The 13,078-nt window shown below is 44.3% G+C and overlaps 1 protein-coding gene across 10 annotated transcripts in view; it reads left to right on the top strand.

The window, feature by feature from the left end:
- LOC104020885 (TLE family member 4, transcriptional corepressor) overlaps nucleotides 1-13,078 on the top strand; it is a 101,496-nt gene that overhangs the window by 58,208 nt on the left and 30,210 nt on the right. The window lies entirely within an intron of this gene.

Here is a 13,078-nt window from a genome sequence, read left to right as displayed (position 1 = left end):
TTCCTTGTCATGATGGCTAGAGACTGGGATTATTGCTTTATGTGGCGAGGCTGGGCGCAGATTAATGATGATTTACCTAGAACACCCCCTGTTCGCTGTGAACAGATAGGTTTAGTCCATTTTCTTTTTTTCTGCACCCAAACAAACCAGTACAGGAAGGGCAGATATCAAAATGTGGGAATACAAATGCTCCTGGTTTCTTTCCTGAGTTTGCATACCTGTACAGCTGTAACCACGAATGTTTCACTCAAGAAAGTGAATGAGGAGAACTGCTAGTATATGGTAACTGCTGTTTTTAAACAAAATACTCTAGTCGTGTTTCTGTAATGTCTGTGGGATGTTGGGGTGTTTATGCTGGCATGGGTGTTACAAGGAGTGTTTATACCAAAAAGGCTGATTTTGTCTGGGAATGATTCAAAGGCACTGTTATTCATACAGCTTCGAGAGGGAGAGGGGGGCGTCGTTACTTTGTGCCAATTTACTTTGAAATGATAAGTAGATGTTTGTCTTGCATGGTGTTCAGGTTGTGAGTTGGCTTGTGTGTCAGCATTATGGGGCTTGCTGCCAGCTTTGCAAGGTGAAATAGTTTGCTAATTTCCTTAAATGTTTTCAGTGATGCCCAGAGTAGCAGTTAGTTGCTTGTTCGATCGATCTGTCCTCCCTTAAGTGGCTCCTGGTTAAGAGAGGCTTTTTATGATTGTCTGCTGTGTGACTTGAGATGGTATTTGTCAGCCAGAACGTACCAGTTGCCAGCAGCTGGAGTCTGTGTGCTTGTATGAAATAATTTATTCATGCAGGATAATGCTCCTTAACATTTAACAGGTAATGAACGTGACATAAATTTCCTTCTTGCTTTTAATTTTTCCCTTTCCTCTTCTAATGTGCAAACAGGCAGCTCTGGTACTCTAAATAGTAAGTAATTTTTGGCCATCTGTCAAAAGGAAATTTCAATACAAATTTAAATTAATGGTGCCTGAAATTTTTTATAGCTCCTCTAAAAGCCTCTAATGTGCAGAAAATTCTGAATCTGCTGGTAGTAATTAGTGTAGCATGTAATGAGGATATGGGCAATGTTATACAGCCCCAGTGTAACGTTTTGATATGGTAGCAAAATTTTGATTTATACAAGGTTGTGCCTGGGTTTAATTGTGAGAGACACTTTAAAGTGTTTTCTTGCTGATACAGATTATTAAGCAGGGCAGATTTTAGAATAGCTCATAAAGTGTAAATTTACGCTTTAGTGTACGATTCAGATAACGAAGATACCCTACCCATTTCTACAAAGAAAGGAGTTTGGCTGAAGTGTCCTGTTTTTTTGCCACCACTTCCAGCACTTTGCTTGACAGTTGTCTTTGAGAAACTTTCTGTCTCTATCTGTGCTGCTCCTGACCCTCCTCCTCGTTCAGCCCAAGGAAAAGCCAGTTTGCATCACTCTTCTGAACGTGACATTTTCTGCCCGGTAAGCCAGAGCAGGCTTCCATCCTTGCCAGCACCTCCCTGGAGCGAGCAGTTCACCTTCCAGATAACATGAGATTGTCCAGGAGCTATTCCTAAATAATAGATCAGCATCAGCACAGCAAGCTCCGTGGAGAAGGATGGCTTTGGGAGCTCTTTGATTTCGTGTTGGATTCAGTCCCCTGAATTCTTTGCAAAGTTGGAAGTGTGGGAAAACTCTAGACACGGTAAACTGGGTCATGGGAGCGCTCTTTGTGCAGTGGCGAGGCTGCGGAGTGGACAAAGGGAAGGGAAGGGTGGCAAGCGCCAGGGCTGTGCTCAAAGTGCAGCCGTGGCTTAAGGGCTCTGAGGGAATATAATGTGTTTAGACAGAAAGACAAACAAACAGCTCTGTAGTTAACCGAGCAGCTTTTCATAGAGGACTTGGTGTGTCCCCTTTTCAAAACAGTAAAGGTTCTTTTTAAAAAAAAAAAAAAAAAAAAAGAATTATTCTGCAGTGGATTCTTGCTTGCTAATTGCGCCCCACAAGGATTTTTCCACCTCCTGCAAAAACAGCTGATGGAGGAGGCATGTTGTTCTTCCCAGCCCTGGTCCTCACCTACCCTCTCTGGGACAAACGTGGCAAAAGTTTCTGTGGTCCCTAACAAAAGTCCCTTCTGTAAAACATACCCTGTGAAGAACGTAAGGAAGCATTTTGTGTGCAAAAGTACCACCTGGCAGAAAGTAGTCCATTGCTAGCAGTCTCTTCCCCAGGCTCTCAGCTGGAGTGAAGGAGCCCCCAGATGCTGGCTGGGTTGCAGGCCTGCCAGAGGTAGCCAGGCTGTCCCTGAGCAGGTTATTCAGGAATCTCAGAGTCTTCTAAATCACTGCCTCATGCACAGGATTTGACTCGTGTAACTTTCTACCACATCTGTTGTTAATCCAGGTCTGTTGTTCTTTATACTCATGCGGTGTGTTGCCTTTTTTTTTTCCTCCCACCTGAATTGTAAATCATTTGGGGCAGAGACCATGCCCATATTAAGACTTGCCAACACAGTGGAGACTCTGTTCATTTTGGTGCTGGGGGTTACCGTTTCAGCAGCAACAAGTGCCAATAATTAAGAGCTGCAGTCTTGTTGCAGGAATAAAATATCCTCTGGAAAAAAAAAAGTTTTAAATTAAAGGATCTGAAGTAATGCATCAAATGCAGGGTTGGGGTAAATTTCTGTCCAACATGCTAGTGTTAGTGCTAGAAGTCTGTCAGGGCAAATTCAAGTGGGTTTAGCAGTAAGATTACTTTTGCCTTAATCTGTGTGAAGGCTAATAATTACATGTGTGGCAGATAAGGGAGAGTGGATGGGTGTGATTCCCATGTTCCATTTATGTTTGTGGTGGCAGGTGCTCCAGTGCTTCTCAATTTAGCTTCTCGAGCCGTTAGCCACTATTAAGTGTTTAGACCTCTGTTCATTTAATATGTAAGTAGGAGTAAGCTGCTTACTCCTGCAGCTGTAATTTTATCCTTTAACAAAAAAAAAAAAAAAAAAGTTGTATGAGTGTAATGCTTCTGGAAAGAACAAGGTAGTTTAAAATCAAAATGCCCAACATAGATTGCAAGACTTTTGGATATTACCAAATGTAATTACATTGTTCGGACTTTGTTACTCTGCTGGGAGAGGAACACCACATAAAATGCCATGATGCCCTGCTGTGGACTTTGTCTTAATTGTCAGGTTTCTTTTAAATGAGACTTCCTGTAGTGGCATGAGTGTCCAGCCAAATGTCTTTGCGTTCAGTATGTATTTAACAAGCCAAAGAAATGTAGTTATCTGTTACACACCTAAAGAAATTTACAGAATTTATTTCCTGATCATTTTCTTGTTTTGCTGCTGTAATGTCATTCAGCTGAAAAGCACTTCAGAGGCTTGTTAAAATCCAAATGTTTCACACTCATGCCATGGATTCTGCTCATGCCTTTCTCCATTTGGAAACAAGGCGTTGCATGTATTTTGCTTTCCGTAATGATGAAGTGGTAGTTTTAAGCTGAGTGCATTTAAACTAAACTTTGCTCCACAAGAGTTGTGTTTTTGATCTTTGTGGGTGTTTTGAGGGTAGTGTTATCAAAATATAATGAGTAACTTCTGTTGGCTTGCGATACAGTAATTTTTTCAGTATTAATTGATATCTGCCTCTGGGCGTGTAAGCTGTGCCGATTGTAACAGGTGCCCTAATTCCAGAAAATGTGTTGTAATTGTTTGTTTGTGGAACAGATGAATAAATATCTGTGGGGCATAGCTAGTCCTCAGGTGGTGAACGTGAATGGATTAATGATGTGATTGGGTGAGACATGCTTGTTTGTTGCAGTCTCGTCCAGTAACTGTCTGCTGAAGCAGAACAAATAGTAATTAGCAGGGTCCTGTTTGTTGTCTCGGTCTATCTTATGGAGCTGATTTTTTGGCACTGCTTTTTTTTCTTAATAACCTTTTCATGGCTAGACTTGTAGCATGTCATTCAAGCCTTGTGGTTTTTAACTGATTTTTAGAACACAAAACTAAACCTCAGGTATATGTTTCCTTGGTGTGTTCCCCCCCCCCTCCCCGCCCTGAGTTTTACATTTCTTTCTTTCATTCAGTGTCACATCATTTGCCTTTTTAATGAGGTCATCTGGGAATTTTAATTTAGTCTGGAGTATTCATATGAAAGTAACAGCACGTACTCTGGTATCAAAGAATTAGCTGCTTCTGCCATTTTTGATGGCTTCACCTCCTTTACCCAATAGCTTTTTTTTCCCGCTTCTGTGTATTCACTGAATGCTGGCCTCTTACATTGCACCCTTCTGCCAGTTACCACAGGGTGAATCTTATTTGGCAGCGTGCCCACATTTGGACAAAATCCTGCAGTGCTTCTCACTATCAAACTTTATTTTGCTACTTGGTGATTCAGGGTAACTCAAATGTTCTCTCTCCAGATGCTCTCTTCACCCAGGAGGCAAACACTTACAGGGGCTGTAATTTCTAACCTGAGCAGTCATGTCTAATTATTTCCATGGCAACAGACTGTGATGTTGATAACACAGGATTATGACTTCACGTTGTAGAGTAGGAAGAGGAAGTTTGCTGGGGTGAGGAGGTGGGTGGAAGGGTCTTCTCCAGCGCAAAGGCTTTGACAATGTAATAGGTGGGAGAAAATTAGTAAAGGGAGGGAATGAATTTGTTTATTATCGCTTTTGAAGTTCTCCTTATTGTAACTGTGCAATTAAAATCATACTTTGGATGCTGGCATTCATGGCTTACACCAGTTTACTCACAGTGAACGTGTCTGGAATGAAGAACACATTTGCAGGTCGGGTTAAATAGGTGTTAGTCAAAGTAATGGGAGAATATAAACAAAACTTACAAATTTTCATCAAAGCGGGACACAAACTAGGTGGCTGCTGTTTGCTGTATAGATTTCTGTTGGTGCCGTGATACATTTTTTTTTGTTGTTGTTTTATTGAGCACTTAGCATTTTGATTTTGAGTTGTCTTTAAAACCCTTAGATCCAAAGTAACTTGAAACATCCCTTATTTTCATGCAACACCCCTTATTTTTATGCAAATCAATGGATTCTTTGGACATGCCCATTATCTGCTAAAGGGAGGGAAGGGCAGATTACCTTCTGGAATCAGCGACATGGATGAGGTGGGTTGGAAGTTTCTGTCCTCTGGCTAAAGTCACAGAATGCTAGTAGTGGGTTAATATTTGTATTAATATTTGTATTGCTCTTCCTGTCTCTTCCCTGGCACTGGGAAAGAAGCCTATTCCTAGTCAAAGTGTTGTCAGTCTCTTAGGTTGATTTTAGAAGCTGTTGAAGGAAATGAGTAGTCTGACTGATTCCCAAGTTATTATGCAAGATTGCTGAGTGCATCATGAATTACAAAGTTTTAGCTGTGCTTTGAGGGAAGAAGCAATTAGGCCAGCCAGCAGGAATCGGCCATTGAGGGGAATTTGCGGGAAAGTTACACCATGTCTCCCGCCTCTCTCCGATACAGCTCTAATTGAGTCGAATAATTAATTAAATATCTAAAGCTCGATTAGCCTATTCTGCAAAGCAATTTGAAAAGTTCTGTGTTGTCTTGAGTGACATTTGGCCTTTTGAAGAACAAAAAATTGGAAATGCTAATGTTTTTCAGCCAACTAAGGGAAGAAAATAAAAATGTCTCCATAGCAACAAAGCTTCTTTCTAGATGGTTTCCTAAGATATGCCTGAACTAGAAGCAGATGTCTGATTTGAGAATCTCGCCTCCTTCAATGTAAACAAATAACTTCTAGGCAGGTGTTGGAAATAATATGGAAATCCTATTAAGGGGCCCTGGGTTCCTGTCACTCAGGAAGCCCCTGCCACAAAAGGGTTGGTTGTCTGAATAAAGGAGGCAGAGTAAATTCTCGTTAGGCTTTAGCTTTTCCCAGGAAATGATTGTCTCTGCGTGGTCTTTCTCCTGCGAGCCTGAATGTAAGCGGTTTCTTCTGTTGATCCCTTCTGCCATCCTCGCTTTCTCCCGCTCCTTTCCTGCTGGATTAGCGCTTGATGGCGGCGGCTGCTGCTGCTGCGGGCGTTGTGGCATTTGTGATTTTAACCCCCGTCCCTCCGACCCCAGCCCTGCCACGGCCGGTGAGGGAAACGCCAGAGGAGGAGATGCCCGACGACGCCTGGAGTGAGGAGAGGATGGGAAGCGGGCGATGGGGGAGGCGGAGCAGCCAAGGCCTGGGTGGCTTTATTGCTCCGGCTCGTTCGTGTGAATTTATAGGTGATGTTGTAGCCCTTGGCACTGCGACACCGAGCGTTGTCTGGACGCGGGATTTTCCTTTTCCTTTTCCACAGGGACCGCAGCTTTGGAGGGGCTGTGGCAAAGGCTTTGGCGTGGCTGGCTTGCTGGTGTCACATGTTGGGATTCAAAATGAGAGTGTGGTTTCTCTCGTAATGTGTCTAGGAAGTTGGTGGGCCTTTTTTTTTTCCTTCTTCTTTCGAAGTTACTGAGGAAACATGTTGTGCCTGCTGTCAGTAGTCTGCTAGTCTAATGTGACACTTGTGCTGCCTTTGCACTTGCCGGTGTCTGTTTTGTCCCCAGATCTCGCTGTGCTGAGAGCCTTGCACTACCACAGCCTGGACATCAGTTTGCCCGCAGCGTGCGGGTGAAAACTTCAACGCCGGGCAGGCGGGAGCCGGCCCCGAGGATGCGTTTTCCAGGGTTTCTAGGCTGGAAGCAGAGACTGCGCGTCTCCCCCCCTCTCCGTCTCCGCTTTCCTCGGTGTGCCAGACGTGCATAGTGATGCTCTTAATAACACTCAGAGGGTTAAATGTGGATAAACACAAAACAAGGCTTCTGAAAAGCCTGACGATTATCATGCAGCATTTCTCGGACTATAGCCCCCGAGACGCACTTCATAAAGCCAATAAAGCGCGCGCCGGTGGTCTCCCGTTGCCCTGGCAACGGACCATAGGGCACCCTGTGTGTGAAACGCATGAACATCTGCGAATTAATCTTTTTTAGTTTGTTCTTTCCTTGGCACCGGCGGAGCCGCGCTGGCTGGCAGCGGCGGGGGCCGAGCCGGAGGCTCCCCCGGGGATGCCGCCGCGCCGGGCGGAGGGGGCGAGGCTGGGCCCCTCCCGGCCGCGCTGCCCGCGCTTCAGCGGCTCGGCCCGACGGCGCGCTCGCTGCGGCGCCCTTGGCGGGCTTTTGGCTTCGTGAGGGAACGAATGAAAACATTCTCTCCGAAGCCGGGGCGTTATTGGGCACGTCGGTCTGCCGTGAAAAAAAACATAATCCGAGGGGAAAAGTGAGATAAGTGCTCGTGCCCGCACCGCACTTTACTGGGCTTCACCACTCCCGTGCTTCGCTCCCAGGGGATTGCAGCGGCCGCAGCCGTCGAGGTGTAGCTGGGTCTCTCGCACACCGCAGCATGGAGAGGCGTAACGCACATGAGCAGCCTGACAGCCCACCCGGCAAGCGGCCCGTCCGCCACAGCGCCTGGGAGTTGCCGAACCCGGGGGAAGGTGGTTTCCCCCGCCTGCCGGAGCAATTAGCGAGCGCGGCGGCGCGGCGGTCGTCAGCGTCCCGCCAGCGCCCTTGCAGTGCGGGGCTTTTCCCTCCCCTCCCCTCCCCTCGCCCCCTCCGCCGGGCCGCCGGTTCGCGCCGGGCCGCCGGTTCCCTGCCCGGCCGCGGGCGCGGTGCCGGCCGCCGGCTGCGAGCGCAGGGCTCGCCCCGCCGAGTCTCCGGGAGGACTGTAGGGGGAACACTGCGTATGTCGTATCGTCAGCTAGTGCGGGGTGCGATCGGTGTTCTAACGAAGTATTGGAAGGGAAACGCCGCTTTAATCTGCTAATTGCATTAAGAGGATGGCAGATTGCTCTGTATCACTTCTTTTTGAGCTGCGAGCTTATCAAAGAGTACCGAGGTGCTTTTAAGTGAGGTATTGCAGCCAGTCGGACGCTACTTGTTTGCATACGAATATTAGCAGGCACAGCTGTACCTCTTTTTCTGCCTCTCGAGAGGCGGTGAATGCAGCTGTGGGAGTTTCCTTAATGCGTACTTATGAGTAAGTGGGGCGGGAGGGAGGGAGAAGGGAAAAATTTCCACAGTTTCTTTCTTTTTCCGTTCCCAGGGTGAGTGGTCTGTTGTAGCTTCTCCATGCAGTGAAATACGAAGCTGGCATGTTTCAAGCCCCTATATTTTTTGAAAGAGGGGATACAGTATTTTCTTTGCTACATTAATCTTGCCAGGTCAAAGTAAATAATAACACTGATTTTGCTGGCGGTGCCCTGCTTTGTCAGACTGGTGTGCGCTGCAGAGTTGCAACGCAGGTGGATGGAAGAAGGGCCAGGAGAGGTGTCTCCTGATTGCAGCTACCCCCAGAAGGGTTGTCTGCAGGGGTGTGTGGTGTGAGTTTGGCACAGACCACATGCAACGCAAAACTTGGCAGCTACAGCAACATATTTGAGTCCTTTGCTTATTTTATTTTAATAACAAAGTGGCCAGACTATATAGAAATCATTGCTTGCATTGAGTTGAAAAGGCAGTGCTGACCTAAATAATGTGAAGCTTTTCCTTGTAATGTTACAACAGCAGGCATTAGGAAATCGTTGTATTTGGCTTGCAATAATTAAAGCTGTGTGTTTATATTTCTTGTCTCTCCCTGATACGTTTGCTGAAACCGTACCTGTTGATGCTGTATTTCTGTCCCACCTCTCTATTTGTTTTAAAAATACCAAACTGCAATTTATTTTAGCCCTCAAGGAAATGAATGTTTTGCTTTTCCTCCCCTCCTTCGAGAAGAGTTTCTTGCAGTGACCTGCAAATATTTTTTTGTAATGAGCTTTGCTGTCCCATACTGCAAAATATGAGAGGAATTCAATGTCCGAATAATTTTAAAATAATCCCTCTAAAATCAATTACAGTAAACCTTGTGGGGTGAGAGAAACCCTTTTTCTGCCATTCCCTTGAAGTACGGTATCTTTCCAAGTGCCCTGTCAGGATGCATAATTGGCTTAGAGTAGCAAAGGCACCCTGCTTTCAGCATAAAGGCAGCCTGTCCAGGGTCAGTTTAGTGCCTTTATAAAAAGCACTGTGTGCTCACCACCTAGGTAGCCTAAAAGCTTTATATCACACCGCAGGGTATTTGAAAGCAATTAAGTATTTAGCAGACCTTCTGTAGGACTGTTGCGTGCTTCATGGAGGTTTTCTGCTAACTGCGTTGCCTCCAGCCATGGCGAAGAGATGCCATTTTTGGACCCTTCTTCCTGTTGCAGGGGATGAGGGAGAGGAGGCATTTTTGTGTGGTGGTGTCTCTCTTCCCTGTTCTTTTTAGAGTATCTAGCATCAGACTGTGCAGGTTTTTCCCAGTTAATCTCTGCAAGTTGATGTCAAACGGTTTTTTTTGATACCAAACGTTTCCTGTACCTCTCTGTTGTGCCTTTGGTCTCCATGGGCCCTGAACCATTTTGCAAATACTGCTAATGACTGTAACAGTGAAGGCACTGGTCCTGCTAATACTGATAAACAAACTTAGCATTGCAAATAGCAATGACTTGGTTTATAACAGTAAATTTAACTGAAGCTTCCCACCAAGTGGAGTAGGGCTGAAATGGGTACTAACAGCTGCAGTGATCAGAAAGTGACGGAGCTGCGGCTACTTAGTGTTTCATAATTGTTTGGGGCAGAAACAGGAAGGAGACTTTATTTGATTGAAGAAGGCTCTTTATGTTGACAACACGCAACTCCAGAGATTGCTACAGTGCAATCACTGTAAAATTGCCTGTTTTACAAACAAAACATGTTACAGATTCTAATTATAAAAACAAAAATATGTGCTTTAATTTGACATACAGACAGAATTTCTCGTACTATTTTTCTAAGTCTTAAAACTGCCAGGGATTCTCTCTGGAATGCTAGTTATTCAGTACACACGACTGCTACTGTAGATGTAAAAAATAAAATATTTATAAGTGTATTTGATATTGTGTTCTGGCTCAAGATACGTGTCTGTCCAACACTGCACAGTGATGTATATGTAAACTGGTCTTAGGAAAAACATTTGTTCATATCCAGGGTTGCTCTTGCCAATAGTGAGATTAAATCAAAACAAGCACCACTTATCTAATTTGCCATTTTCTTAAAAGTTTACTTAAAGTTTAAAAAGAATATGTTAATGTAATGATATGGTGGTGACAAAAGCCAACAAAAACAAAGAAGCAGACATCTGGAGATGGCTGTTTCCCACACTGAAGAGGCAATTGAAGTAGAAGATGTAATGCTTAGCACTTGGTTCTACGCTGTATGACTTGTTTGCGCTGCTCTTTGAAAGCATAAACATGAACCCTCGTGAAACCTCTGGAGAAAAGCAAGTGAACATTCACCTTGTGGCTGCAGAGAAAGAAATGCTAAGGTGGGTGATTAAGAAGAGATCAAATGAGCATGGGGGGGCGGAGGGAGAGAGCAATGTGGGAATAAATGCATGTTTCCTCTCTGCATCCACCTGACTAACTACTGTGCTTATTTTTATCCACATTTTACATATTCTCTGGAGAGAACTCTTTTACAACTCGCATGAAAAAAGAGGAAGAAAAACCATAGGCATCAGGCTTGATTATGCTGTATAAAGATCAGGCTGCTAGTAGACCGATGCGTGCCTAGTGCCTGTATGCTAAAAGCTGTTTGCTCTCTACACGGGGACACCAGAAGCAAGAAGCAAGGTGCAGGAAGGCGTTAATCCTCTGAACGTTAACGCTTTCCAAGATCATAGGTTACCATTGTCCGCTGGTGTGTCAGAATTTGCCTCATGTTTCCTTTTCTCCTGTCGGCCATCTGGTGGTTCCTCAGAAATATTTGAAGAGCCATCGTTTAGTAGTTTACAAGGAAAGCCTTGAATAATTCACACAACAAATGATTAGGCAAGCACTTGTCTATCTAACTGAATTATTCTGCATGTTTGCTGAAGCAGTAAAGCAGGAGAACAGCATTTCCTTCTCCGGAGGGTTTACAGGGGTAGTATTGACCCACCTAGTTATTGGGTTTCAGCCTTTTGTTGACACTGTTGTAAATGAAAGCAGCCTGGACAGGCACTGAGCAGCTGGGCTGGATAATTGTGAAGGATTCATGCTTGTTGCTGTTACCCCCAGTGTTTGTAGTGGGTTGTTTGCTTTGACTTTTGTTGAACTGTTGACAAAAGCATTAGATACAAATGGGAACAAATAAACTGGTGAGATGCCAGGAGGGCTTGGCAGTAATGGTGGTTTTCATTCCGACTTAAATGGGGAATGTCGACACTTATCTGGATGGGAAATGGAAGGTGTGTTCAGCATTTGTGTGCTTCCCCCTCCCCTTTCCCTTCCTTTCCTTACTGCTAAATATGTTTTGGCAAACACAGGTGAATAAAAACAGCGGAGGTAATTTCACCATTGCCTTAACTCTTTGGCACCACGTTTTTGAAGCTCTTTCTGACTGTGGATGTCTTGCTGGGCAAATCCAGTTCCTGGCATGAAAGGATTAAGTATAAAAAGGGAAGGGGGGGGGGGAAAGGGAAAGAAAGAAAAGGAGGGGGAGGTAGAAGGGGTAGAGTTGAGAAAAGAGAGGATTAAATAGAACAGTATACACTAAGTAGTATAGCCAGCAAAATTGAAGTCATTTACTGGAACGCTTTTAATTTAGTTTAAACAAAATACTCTTTTGTATATTCAAATGGGGAGTAGCTCAGCTGTTGTGAAGCCAGAAAATTAATGGTATTTTTAGTGAAATAGCAAAAGCATGTCAACAACGTAGCTGTGGATGATAATGTTGGCATTTTATTCATGAGGAATTACCAATGCAGGTTACTGGACAACATAGTGTGACTGGAATGATTGGGCACAGGGGGGAAGCGGCTGTCCTTCTGTAAGATGATTTCATTTTGAATTTATTCTTTCAGGAAGAGAAGAAGGAGAGAGAAAGGAAACATTTAAAAATATGTGTCTAAAGTGCCTATCCTTGTGGTTTCTGGCTCCCAGAGACTAACCTTTTTACCTCTGTCTGACTCACCGTTTTGTCACTGCTTCTTTTTTTGCCAGCTTCCTTTCTTTTCAAGTCTTTCTTGAGGGATGGCGGAGAATAGAGTCAGAGTTGCATTAGGATATCTTTGCTGAAAAGGCATTTTTGGCCCTGGAGGAGCTGCAAGTTTGTTCTAGCCATTTCTGGTTCTTGAGTTTTGTGCCTGAGCATTGTTTGCTTGGGACCCTTAATGCATTTAATGTGTTGTGAAATATGATTACCTTGGCCAGTGATGGAGGAAGTTAGTGTATAATCTGGAAGGTCTTACCACTTGGCAGGAGAGGTGCTTCATATTTGTTATTCTGGCTATAGTTTTCTTGTAGCAATCAACCTCAGTGTGTTGTGCAGGTCAACTGGAAAGTGGCAAATAGAGTTCATAGGGGTGAAGACACTACTGCGATGAAGGGAGACGACACGGTTTTGTATTGCTGTCTGAAGACATACAAAGATATTACTTGCCTCTGCTGTAGTGCGTGCCTCTGGTGGCATCTGAGGTGCACCAAAGTTGTCATATGCAAGTATTTTTTGGTGCCTGCCTTCATGCAGCTTCAAGTTGTCCTAAACCCAAACGCCATACCCATAGTAGCAAGGTAATCGTGGCATTTATGGACCCACTTTGAGCAATCATCCATGAGTGTTTTCTTTATTCCCCTTTGTTATGGTTGTCATATTGTTCCTAGTCTCTTCACAATAAGAAAAGAAGGGAAGCACAAAAAGGGATAAGAAATTGCCTTTTACTGCTACCATTGCTAAGGTTTCTTGTAACATGCAGTGTGTTTGTTGTGCCAAACCATAGCCCTGTGGACGTCAGCAAGAAGCGTTTTGCCCAGATGTTAAATACTGTGGGATCAGGGCCTGAATTGGTTATTAATCCTACAAATATTAAAAGAAAGAGAAGAAATATCAAGCTATTTCCAGCAAACATGTACTGGGAGTGGTGTTACTGTAAATATCAGCTTGTGCATGATGAATCCCCAATTCTTTTTGTCTCCCTCTTTGGGGAATACCCTGAGTAATTCTACAGGGGGCTAAAGAAATTCTCATAGCAAATTTCAACCTTGAATGAAGGAAAAATGAGAAATCTCTGAA

This window comes from Nipponia nippon, unplaced genomic scaffold, assembly GCF_047370975.1.
Source record: "Nipponia nippon isolate SJK-2023a ecotype South Korea unplaced genomic scaffold, ASM4737097v1 scaffold_8, whole genome shotgun sequence".
NCBI classification, from domain to species: Eukaryota; Metazoa; Chordata; class Aves; order Pelecaniformes; family Threskiornithidae; genus Nipponia; species Nipponia nippon.
The sequence above is the reverse complement of the archived record's forward strand: the minus strand, read 5'-3'. Positions and strand labels throughout refer to the sequence as shown.